Below are 12,799 nucleotides of genomic sequence, written 5' to 3' on the forward strand. Positions count from 1 at the left end.
TGATCGGATTGTGCTAACTTCGTAGACCGCAAGGTGGGGTACGAGATCAGTAAGTTACCTTTAACTATTGCGAGTCAGATCCATTTTGCACTTTGAAACATCAGCAACACATATGCGTGCTAAATTTTAAATAAAGTGTTGGTCCACGAACTTCATTTTTCAGTGTAGTACAAACAAGCGATTGAAATAATTTGTATTTCAGGTATTTAGAGTTTATTGCAACGCAAAAAATCAATCAATATTGGGATTTTTTGTGCAATAAACGTGCAATCAAAAGCAGCCATCTGAAAATATTGGACAATCACATTATATTCAAACTGAACACCAGCATTGTAGTAGTTTTATTACATGCAAGAACAGTGAAAAAATGTATCTGTCACCCTCATCAAAATTTGGAATAGAAAGTCCATGTTATGCACTTTTATGTCAAACGTAGACAATGTTGTTTTCGTCTTGCATTAACTTGGCATCTTCGAACTATTTGTGACCTATGCCGTGAGCGCTGAGAAAGGATTATCGTGTTAATGGGGCCAAGGTAAGTTAACTGTAATGATGATTGATCGGTGGTTAAAATGTCTCATACAGTTCTGCTTTTTTTAGGAAATCAACTGAAGGATATAAAAGCATGGAATAAAGGTTGCTTAGATTAATGCAATAATTTAGTTTTGCCAAGTAATTCTGATGTGCTTTGCAGTCGTAAAAATAAATTTACAACCTAAACGGAAGTTTCTTTGGCTAACGTTTTCCTGTAGTCTCATATGCAAAATCAAGTTCCTAATTTGGGAACCAGCCAAGCGGTATAGACTTTGGCCGGTTGCCATCTACTGTGCTTTGATTGGGAATTTCCTGCAACAGAAAGCGTGCGGCCGCGCCACCAGCTGTATGCAATGCAATCAGTACAAATCGCTTCAGTTCAGAGGGTCGTGGTGTTTTCCTGTAACCTCGTGCACTGGTCAATTGTGTTTTGTGGACTTTAGGCAGCTCCTTATAAAGGGAACAACTTTGTTGTTAGGTACTTAAAGAGTTCATACTTGTTTATTTATTTTAGACAATGGACTTTCTGTGTGGAAACTGTGTAGATACATTGCAAAAGAAAGTGCTTCTAGGTTTAAAGTAGAAATTGTGGGAAATTACTTTGGAGGTTGCTGTTACGAAATCGCTAAGTTGGTTGTATGCATGCTCGTTTGTAAACTGATTATCTCTGAAGGCTTTGGCCTAGGCAGCTTATGTAGCATAGTATAGCGCATGCTTTCATCATAACTAATGTTTGCATGCACTGCAACTGTGCAATGCAAACGCGACAGTAGTGAGAGCTGTATGTCGAGATAAAGAAAGTTCAATGCCACAAGCCGAACACGCTCAAAGTTTAAACGCAATCAAAAATCACAACATTAGCCGGCTGGACATATTGGACTTTAATTGTGTAGTGTTTTGGGCAAAGCTTATGTAAGTTTTGGGCGTAATGCTCAATGGGGATATGTTTATGTCCAAGATAGAGTATTTCAAATGGAAGTGAAGAAACTTGTTGGTAAATTTGTTCTTCTAAGTATTGTAAGGCAGTGGTCCTCAACCTTTTTCTCGCGTTTCCGTTATTACCCACGTTTGAGAACCAAAAGTTGTTAGTCAGGTTCTGGCTTCTCTTAGGCCTGAATTCTCATTTTGCCACATTTATGTCGTAATTTAATGTTGATAAACCTGACTTTGGAACATTGTTCAATGTTTTTAACAACACAAAGGGGTTAGGGGCTTTTGTTATTGAGTTCCAGTTCTATTTCAGACCGCCTTGTAACTCTGTGAGAACGTCTGTACAATGTTACAACGAAGAAAAATGGATAAGAATCGCTGCATCAGGGAAATAGTGCACTACCTCGTAAAAGTTACAACGTTTTATCTTAGATTCTAAGGAATATTCTTTGTTCTTCCTGTAGTTTTACTGTAACTAGACCTACGTATTGATATCCTGCTTGTGTCCGCTCAATGAAGGTAGTAACGACAAATGTATTAACAATGCAATTGTATTTGTTCACATACGGTTTTATCCACGTGTATAGTGACAACATACACCATATAGTAAACGTAACAATGTAATAAAATTTAGAAAACAATAGGTTAGTGATGTAACAATAGTTTACATTGTTAGTTATTTGACATTCGATACAATAACCGATTGTTTACAAAGAGCATGCCCCATTAATCACTTTTTAAAAGTTATTGCGAACTTAACGTGGCTGTTGTGGTATAGTAAAGCTACCCAAAATATCTTTGGGTCTTTCCCACGCAAACTAAAATGTCATGTGACTAATTGCCTGCCGGAAATCAAATCTACATTGTAGCAGTTATTACTGGACCATGCAGCTGCCCTGAACACGCCATTGGGGCATTTAAGCTTTATTTAGTCGCATTGCATGGGTACTGAGTAACTTTTGTTGCCATTCAGGTTGGGGAAGCTTAAACATAACAATCATCTCTATCCACTTCACTTGTGCCATTTGTGTCATTAGGTTGGCACAACACGTTAGGGGTAAAAATCGTTGACGCTTAATTCCGTACAGTTATAGCATACAGTTTGGTGATTTATTAAGGCGGGAAGTTTATGATTGTGATGCCAGGTTTATTTCCTACTCTACTATATAGTGTATAATTTCATAATTTAAATGCAAAAATCGTCATGAGGGGATACTCGGTTTGCAAATGTCATTGACTGAATGTTATCCTTTTTTACCTTGACCTTCAATGTGTGTGTGACAACGTGTTTGTGTTGTGTTAAAAGTGTTGTGTTTTGGTCCATTAACGGCATTTACGTCTGCATACCCGGATTTGTTTGTATTCCGTTTGCTCAGTGTGGACTTTGTCGCTTGTCCTCGAATCAACTCTGCACTGTAGGTTGATAAAAGAGTTTGAGTAACTGCTGACTAAGTACCTTTTAAATGTAAATAAAGTCAGTGTAGTATATGCTGATTCTTTAAATTAGCAGTTGAAGCTGGGCTGATACCATGGAATGATTTAATTTTCCATAGCTGGTTGATACAGTATAAGGACTTTTGATTTAGTGCGTTGGGTTTCCCTTTTGACTCATTTGTTTTAACTTTAACAAGGTCTTACCAGTCCAGTATTAAGACTTTATGGCGTGTAGTACCTTGAATGGCAGTGTTTCTGGTTTGTGCCTTAGAACGTTTGTAAAGGTTTAATCTAAAACACAAAAATATAAACGATTTGCAACTGTATCTGATGTCAGTTGAAATTCAGGGTATATTTCTGTATGTTAGTCGAAATAATTACGAGTAGCCATGTGGTGATCAAATTACTGCGCCAACCGATACCCTGCGTGTGTGTACTGTGGTGACGTAAAATAATTCAATTAACGCAAGGCTTTATTAACCGTTTAAGCCTTGCACTTCAAATGGTTCGCTCTATGGAACTACCAAACACACATGTGTGTCATAGAGTCTGATTGTTTTCTGGGTCAATATTGAATTTTCGTTACTTTACAAAATGTTTCTGTTATGGTCCTTGTTGTATATTTGACTTTGCTTAAGCAGCTTGACGTCAGCTCTAGCTATAGTAACTTTTATCAATAACTGTAAGGTCTATTACTTTATTGGAATTGATGCGAGGTTTGGTAACGCTATATGTCCAAACCCAGTAACTTACGCGTTGTTGGAATGCCTGGAATCAACTTACACTAGTTACGTGTTAATTGATGCCCAGCGTGAAGTCAGTCGGTTTATCCAAGCTGATGAGCTCTTTAGTAAGCAACCTGGGCACAGACGAGCATACGTGTCCACTTAAATCGTTATTTACACCAATGACATTTGTGTTTAATCTCTGTGAAGTTGTTGTTTGTATTGTCAACGTGAGAGTATATTTTGATTTAATCTCATGAATCACTGTGTGAGCATGTTCCAAAAAGTTTGTACGCAACTAAAGTTTATCGCAAAAAAGGTCAAGGCTTTCCTAATGAGCTGTTGTCAATGCTTTCTCACGTTGTTAAGCTGAATGAACAAGTGCTTTGGCTTTCAGTTCAGCCTATAGGGATCAGTTATAAGCTTGCGGTCGAGTCCGCTGCGTCAGTCGTGCGCTTTCAACGTCAACAAATACATTCTGATCCTAGTATAACTTCGACCTAATCAACGTGCATTTGATGTGTGTGTCTAGCTGGGTAAACGTTGTTATCTTAGGCTTGGTGTGTGGTTTAGTGGTCAGTTGGTTTGGAAAGACTGCAAGGACTGTCAATGTTTTGTTAGTGAGTCGTTTGGTAAAGCTTAGTGTAGGATGAGTTAGGCAGACCATTATACGGTGGTTACTTTTTTTCATTTGCACAATGGATACATTCGTTTGTTTTAAACCCGTTGGATTGAGTAACCGCGTGTGGTTGGCTGGGTAGCGAATTTGAACCAAAGGCGTCAAAAATAAGTGCAGTCCAATGTGTTCATCGTATTTACCTATGGTGGTTCGGACCTGAATAGAAATGTAAGCAAACGTAGCAGAAGATTTTGCAATAAAGCGTTTATTCTGACTCGGAGTTTCAATAATCTTGTTGAAACAAATCGTGTATTACAGTACAAGCTTTTCAGACAAAATGACCAAATGTAAGCTTAGAAGATGTTTTCGTGATGGAGTTTAAGGTCTAATTGTAGTCGTTGCTTTAACTTTACATAACATATTATGCAGTCTGTGTTTCAAGCATTAGAAGGCTCTTATATTTTTTGTTCTTGCTTCAAATCGCATCACGATTTAGTTTTCAGTCGTACATGGAGGTCGTTTTAAAGGTCTCTTCAAGATTGGCTGTGCGCGTATGGCAAAACAGTAAAATTTATAGCCTATTTTCGGCTTAAAATGGGTTTGCACAGACGTGAAATCATTTTCAAACGACAAACGACCGTGATTCACTTTTAATTATCTTTGGGCATTTGTTTCTGTTTATCTGTTTAACCATAAACCGCCAAGTCGTTTAGTTTGGGATTCTATCGTAATTTCTGGAAATTTATCGAACATACGATCGAAATAATAATATAAGCATCGCTATGAACGTGCCCTGGATCACGTCGAGATTTTGATATGTGGTTAACCTCAAAACCGAGTAATAAATTCAATATTGCGGCCGGTAATCGAAGACCGCATCTGAGCTGTTTGATCAGCAATAAAACCTTATGCTTATTTAAGAGGAACCCAAGTCGTTACGTTTAAATACTGTTTGTGGTTTCCCCAGGATTCAATTCATAACCTTATACTCTCCTACCATTTAATTAGGGTTGTTGGTCAGGAAAATAAATCTTGGTTTAAATCAATTTTTGTCGTTTCAAAGCATTCTCATGAAATGTTCAAAGGTAAAAATGAACGCTTTACCTGGAGACATATAGGCTACTGTATTTGCCAACAAATGTCAAATTTCGTTTCGTGACTTTAAATTTTGGAAATAGGTATTCTGTGAATACGAACTGAGTGGAAGTATGGAGTGTAAAAATCTTTTATTTTACTAGTTAAAGGATACAGTAACTAATGGGAAAAACTTGTTCATTTCCAGTCTGGAATTGAAAATTGACGTTATTGCGGTAACAAGGAGTTAAAGGGCCCTTGAAAGCTGTCAAGTGTCTCGTCAAAACACGTAATGACCTTTTAACGATTTTTGTCACGTGGTGAAAAAGTGACAAGCGTCACGTACAGCAATATTGTGCACTTGTCAACAAAGGAATTTATCGGAAACTGGAATTTTGTTGATTTAATGACTTCTGTAAAACGACCACAAGGTGGACATGCGCACGTAACATAGATATAAGCAACGACAATCTTATATTCTCCTCTGAAACGGGAAGAAGTTCTAATGTAAACCTGTCTAAAGTTTTTCGAAAAAGGGAGTAAAAAGAAGTTTAAGGTTTTAGCCAGTTGGGAATAGGTTGGAATATTTACATTGCTTGAGTTTATTTTGTGATATAGGTATTTGTGTCAAAACAACGGCACAGAGTTCCAATACTATTTTAGAAGTTCCAATACTAATTTAGAAAAGAAATTGAAACTATGCATATAAACAAGTTTAAGGTTTAGCCTATATGGAAACGATTTGAATATTTAAATTACGTGAGTTTTTGTGTGTCTTTAGAAACAGAAATAGATTAATTGTTGTCTTCGTGAGCTAAGCAATTGGGTATTGACCACATTTACCCTTTTGCTAACCTATACGGTGATGTCATGAATGTTTAATGCCATAAAGGCAAAATATTAGTCCAACCACCAATAATGATTACCTTGTCGTATGGCATACAAAGCAGCTTTAAATAACTAGACAACGTTGCTTCACTGATGAAACACTTGTGCCCCTTAAAAAACTGTCATGTGTTGTGGTGCAATAATGAAGACTGGCTGATAGACACGTTAAGGGTTAGTGAGGTCATTTGTGTTGCAATTCTTCTTTGTAAACCCCGTCCTGATTTCCTGTCTTTGTTGGTTCCCTTTTGTCGATTCCCTACTGATCCTTGTTTTGAATCACAAAGAAAAACCACGTCTTTAATTAAGCCTAATTGTTGACCGCAAAATAAATGGAGTTTGGCCCTTTTCCGCAGTTTGCCGCCGCACATTGTTGTAGGCATTAAGCTGCATGACAGGACAGCGTTGTTTCCGGTTACCCTATAGTACTGTATAACCTGGATAACAAATAATGTAAAAAATGCGTGCTAAATTTATTCAACATTCGTTGTTAACAACACGTGCTTAGTTGCAAACTAACTATTTTGGGTGAATTGCAGTGCAGTTTATACACTTCGTTACCCACGATTAGCCAGGTTTAAAGTTGACATTTTAAAAGTCCTAAAGTTTAGTGAAAACGAGAGAGGCCCTGCCGGAAGGGAATCTTCTAATTGTAGAACATAGCAATATGAATTGGACAAAACATCAAATATTCTACCGCTTGCAAGCATTTGCTGTGGTTTCTTGCTAAGTGGACATGAAAATGATTTGCCTTTTACTTGCACTTATCACCGCGTGAGTGTGTCACGCGCTTGTTAACATGTTCAGCGGCATATCAGCGCCTACTGCTGCTGGCTAGTTCGACTTGACTGACAAAGTGCAACGTCTATACTTGACTTGACGAATCTGTTGATCTGACGAACTGATTGAAGGTTCCGGGTCTTGTTGGTAGGTCTCCATCATATGTGCCTTAATTTGCTGCCTAATGTCGGATGCAACACAAAGGTAGACTTAGAGTGAAACTTGACTTATGGTATTTTGATCTATATGAAGTCTCCTTATTATTATTAAGCAGGAAATTTTGGAGAATGTAAAAGTCCCTTTACAATACCTAAGTCGTAATTGTACAAACCTAGTTTCACTGGGTTGGTAGAAATGTTTAAGAACATAGGCGCCGAGTAGGCGGTGGCAGGGTGACGCCGCCACCTTGGGTTTGTTAAGCACGGTGGTGGCCGCCTTGGAAATTTTGGGTTCTTTGCAGCGGTATCGTACGAAACATCGAAAAATCTGAAGAAGTTTGGGAACAATTTTACTTTTAAAAGGCGTGTTGGAGAAAAAGCAACAAAACCTCAAACTGTTTTGGTTAGTGCCTGGTTTATGACGTCAAACACACAATTGTTGGCAATGAATGTTTGGCCATTATTGTGTACAATGCGATTGTACTGTAACAAATGGTTATTTTAGGTGATACAATAGCGACAACTTGACAAAACGTTGCTAAACCAATAATAACGTTAAAGCAAAGTGTTCCAAATAAACATTATTTCAAATATTCATTTTTGGAGACTTTGACGAACGTTGCAATCCATTGATAGTTTATTGGGCTTTGAGTTGGAGCTCGTGTGGTTGCACGCATCAGTGACTTCAAAATTTGCGTCCGCCACCTTTCACTTTTGTTAAACTCGCCGCACATCTTAACACTTTTATTCTAAACTGGATTGCTCATCCAAACGGTTGTAAATTAGTTGCGTTTTAATAGCTAGGTACAAGAAAACGTAGAGATGCAACTACACTTAGAACAATCACCAAACCATAGAAATAGCTGCTTAACGTGAAAACTCTGTTTAACGCAAAAAGGCGAATACACAAATAATAGACGGCTGTTTTGTCCATATCTGTGCAGCATACGTTTTGATCAACGTCATGTTTAATCTTTTCAATACATCCACGACACGACATAAGAGCGCTTAGTGGTGAACCTAAACAAATACTCAAGTCGAGCAAAACGTCAGTGTGAAGTTCATTTTTTGTCCAAATCGCTGATAACAATGTTCGCCATACTTCAGCATCCGGTTATGGGTTACACATCGTGAAACAACAACGTGAACGGCGTATCAAGGAGATAGATCGGTCTGGTTATCAGTTGAACGATTAGTTCTTAGTGGAGCGATTTTTCATTTGATAAACGTAATTTGTGCGTCACGTAAAAAAAGGTATAGATTAAATTTTTTAATTAATTTTGCACTTTATTGTTTTATCTCAAGATGGTTGTTCTGTTCATCCATAAAATGAAGTGATTAAAATGACGTAAATGCAAATATGTTGACGGCCTTTGAGTTGTCAGATATGTATTAACATTAATAGCAAAGTAGTGCTCCTAACTTACCAATGTTCTTGAATGAGTAATTTATTTCATTGACGTTCTGCTCATTATTTTGTTTTTACATGTTTAAAAAAATTAGTTAAAAAATCTACTTAACCCTTTCAAGTTATTTATGAGGCTGGATGGTCATAGCGTGTCATCTCGTCCAAGCAATGCTTTCTGTCTTAACCAATGTACATTAATTTTATGAAATCGTTCGTACATTTTGTGTTTCATGCGAGGGCAAAGGTCTTTACTATCTGTACAAAGAGTTTCATGATGAAAGCAGATGTAGAAATAATATTTTGCTATGTGGTGGCCACGGTTTATATTTGCTACCTTTTTGTGAGTAATATTAGCGTCCATATGTTACGCGTTTGGTAGCTAATTCTCCACAATATGCCATTTGAACAAGCAGTATTGACCAAACGTGCAAAGTCAAACGGGAATTACAGCAAATATTTCCACAACATCCCTCATTGGCGTGACTCAAATCGGACAATTACCATTCGATCACATTGAAATGGTGGCATTTTGGTCGATAATTCCTTTTGGTACAATGTTCAACTGTACTGTTGTCCCTACAGGGGCAGGATTAGCACGTTTTTATGTAATGAAATCTCCAGAAAAACCAGATGCTCACATTCCTCACGTATTTCAGACTCGTTGCCGGTAGTTCTGAGAGCAAGTTTCTGTACAAGGCCTGAAAGTAGTTCAACAGGTGCCGTGTAAAACTTTTTAATCATGTTAACGCGGTGTAACATATCGATTAATCAAACCAGGAATTCAAAAGTCACTTTAGTGTTCGTAGTGCCAGTTATATAGGTTATGTGAGTTAATATCGTGAAACTGCTTTTTTGGGAGTGATATAAAACTTTCTGAACCACGCATTTTCTTTCCAAAGAAATGATTTAAGACCACTTTCCATAGACCTATTGTAGGTTTTGGCGTCACGCATTTCAAAAATATTTCAATATTTTTCTTGACCATTATTTTTTAATGTCATTCGGTCCATTATGAAAACCACAGCATAGTTTCCTGTATAAAACAGTTATTTCCGCCTCTTTCGGTTTCGGAACCCTTAAAACGGGTCCGAACCAGGTCGAACTGAAAGTACAAGCCCGACCCGAAACCGTATTTGTTTTGAAAGAAGGCCCTAAATTAGACCCGAAAGTGAAATTGAGGTCGAAAATGAAGACCAGAATCAACATTCATTGCAATTGGCTACTTTGTACAAAAAATTGAATGGGGAAAATCACACTTAGGCTCGTAATCCTAACACCAAATATGTCACCTTCGGTTGTTCCCGTTCATGAATGTATTACTTAAATGTGTTCGGTGCAGTCCAAGTGGTTCTTTAACTTTAAGCCGTCATCGGCAAGGAACTTGTGCTGTGGCCTGTTTATGTTGATTGACGTCTCGTTATGTCAACACTCGAAGGTTGAAAGGTAGCTATGTTTGTTTTAATCGTTACCATGCCGTGCTGTTAACCTGGGACAGACTTGGAACGAAGCAGCAGTCGAGCTGTCAAACACGGCGGCGTGGTTTTGCTGTACAAAGTTTCCAATACCTCGTGTTCATGTGGATAAATGAAAGGATGTGTACATTCGATGTTGATGGTACGTCTTCTATTTTCAGAGAAACATTGGATTAGCTATAAATGTTTATGTTGTCTGCTTTTGAGTGTTGTTTTCAAAAACTTGTTAGCATAGCAAAACAGTATGGAAGCTTAAGGAGCCTTTGTAGCCTCTGCTTCCGTTTTATTTTGTTGGCCTTGATGTGTATCTATGGCGGTGTCGTATCCTTCAGCAGTTATGTTATTATTTTACTAAAGCAAATTAAACTTAGCCATGACTGTAATTTGTAGTGTAAAATAAAGCGTATCATGTAAACACACATTATTAAAGGAGAAAGTTAAGGTATATAGACGGCGGTTTTAAATGCTTGTTACGAGTTCAGGAAAGGTGCACTGTAATCCAGGAAACGGTTTGGAACCACATCTTTTTCCTATTTTGGTTTACTTGCGAGTTGTTTAGTGTTTGATTGCATGTGTGTTTCCCGATTGGCCGCCATGAAAATGCCAACACGGAACCGACCTGTGAGAACCAATTCTTGTTTGTTCAGTAATTAGTTTTCGTCTGTTGTATACGAATTAGGTGCATAAACTAATACGAAGAAACGAAACTGTAAGGCATTTCACTATGCAAATGGTATAACTATAAGAAATCAAACTAAATGAACGAGGGACTGCAACAGAATCTCAGTATGTATTCTACTTACATTTCTGCCACAGTTTAAAAATTTCGATCACTATACACGGGTTGTTTTATAGATATAATGAGAACGTAACGGTTTGAATGATGTTTTGGGAAGTCTCGACTAACTATTTGTAGTTCAAGTCATCTTCTTGTTGTGCCGCATATTCTTTGGCGGGATCATATATGTCCATGTGATGTAATGTTATTGATTTTTCAATTTGCTTTGTGGTAATATGCAATCGAATTTGGTCCTTGGCTTATCGATGTACTTCTGCATTGTTAATGAACATATATGGCAAGCAGCAGCAAAAGTTATTTGTTCTGTAGCATGAAATGCTGTAATTTGATTTTGCCATTAGAAATTTCAGTAGAAACTTGTCATTTATGTCATGTTTGTAAGTTGGCCAGTGTAATTAGGGGTTCTGTACATTTATCGTCGTCGCGTCTTATTTAAATCACTACACATTTAATCACGTTTCTGTGTTGTATTTCTGTTGATGAGAACAGGGCATGGCTAAACGTGAAAACGTTATTGGTGTGTATTAACCTATTGAGGATCAGTAAAGATTTTTAAGCAACTGATTGGAAAATAGGGTATTTGTTGTTGTTGTTTTTTAAACCCTGTTTGTGTGAAGTAGTAAAGTCCCTATGTTAAAAACACCAATTTTTCCCAGTTGGAATTTTGTGTGTAAATTGTAAACCACCTAATCACGTCTTGTTTACTGTTTACCAGAAGTTACAAAGTAAAACTTTCAATTGCTGATCTACATCTTTGGAAATTCCACAATTGTGTTGCCAAGTTTAATGAATAGAAAACTTGACTCAGAAAATCAAGTTAATTATTAATTAAACCGATTATTGGACACTTCGATGCTAAATGCTTTAGTGCAGTCATGAATTAAACAGATTCAATTGATTTGGGCCGTTTCAAACCAAGATTTCTTTGTGTTTCAACTGTGTATTGATTCGATTGCAAAATCAATTTTTATTCCCTATCTTAAGTACGTGTACTTAGTTGTACTTAGACCACTGTGGGTCTGTTTCTACTCGCGAGTGCACGAATACTTAGATTGAGCCGACCTGCATGAATGTTTCTGAGGAGTTGTTTACATTTGTAACTTTTGTGTTATAAGTGCAGCTTAGCTAGCAACATTAAATACACAACTTGAAAAGTTATTAATTTATTCAAAAACGAAATTACCAGAGAGGTTTATGTATAGTAAATACCCTTTACCTTGACACAGTGGTACACCTATATAGCGCTTGGTATTACTTAATATCGTTTGGTGTATATTTTTATCGCTTGGTTAATATCCCGTTGTTGATAATAATGTACCAATAGATCCAAATGATCCTTTATATTTTAAATACAGCCTTAAACAGATACATTTTTTTAAATCATTGCGACACCACAATGTACGATCATATTAACCTCATTCATCTATTGACGACAGCTTGTACAGGACATCAGCGCGTAACGTTGTGGTTGCTGGTACCACGTTCCTTAATCAAAACCTAACAAACCTTTTTACGTGTCCTGAATTAAATCGTAACAGGCCTGTGGTTTGTGGTTGAAATTCTATACTATGTGTGTCAGCTCTGTGTTTTGTTGTGGTAACCAACACGTGCATTTTGTGGCGCTCAAATGTGCTAGCTGTCTCCGTTAAGCTGATACAGTGGTCAGTTGAAAAAGGCTTGGTCATCGTCCATTTACATGTTATTTTTGGGCAAACAGAAAAAATGAGCCCATTCATATGAGATGGTTGAAGTTGCTCTTTCCGTGTTAGTTTGCATTGGTGTTGAGGTTTAAGGAGATTGGTTAAGGTAGGGGTCGGCAACCTTTTTTGTACTGCGGACCGTTTTTGAAACTGAAAGTTTATGCTGACCGGCCTTCAAAAAACTACGAATATTTAGGTATGAAAACGCCTAAATTAGTTTATTAAAAATTATCCAAATTAGTATGACTGTTATGAAGCATTTAATCTGAAAAAGTATGCGG

Source organism: Phallusia mammillata, chromosome 2 (assembly GCF_965637545.1).
Source record: "Phallusia mammillata chromosome 2, kaPhaMamm4.hap1.1, whole genome shotgun sequence".
Lineage (NCBI taxonomy): Eukaryota > Metazoa > Chordata > Ascidiacea > Phlebobranchia > Ascidiidae > Phallusia > Phallusia mammillata.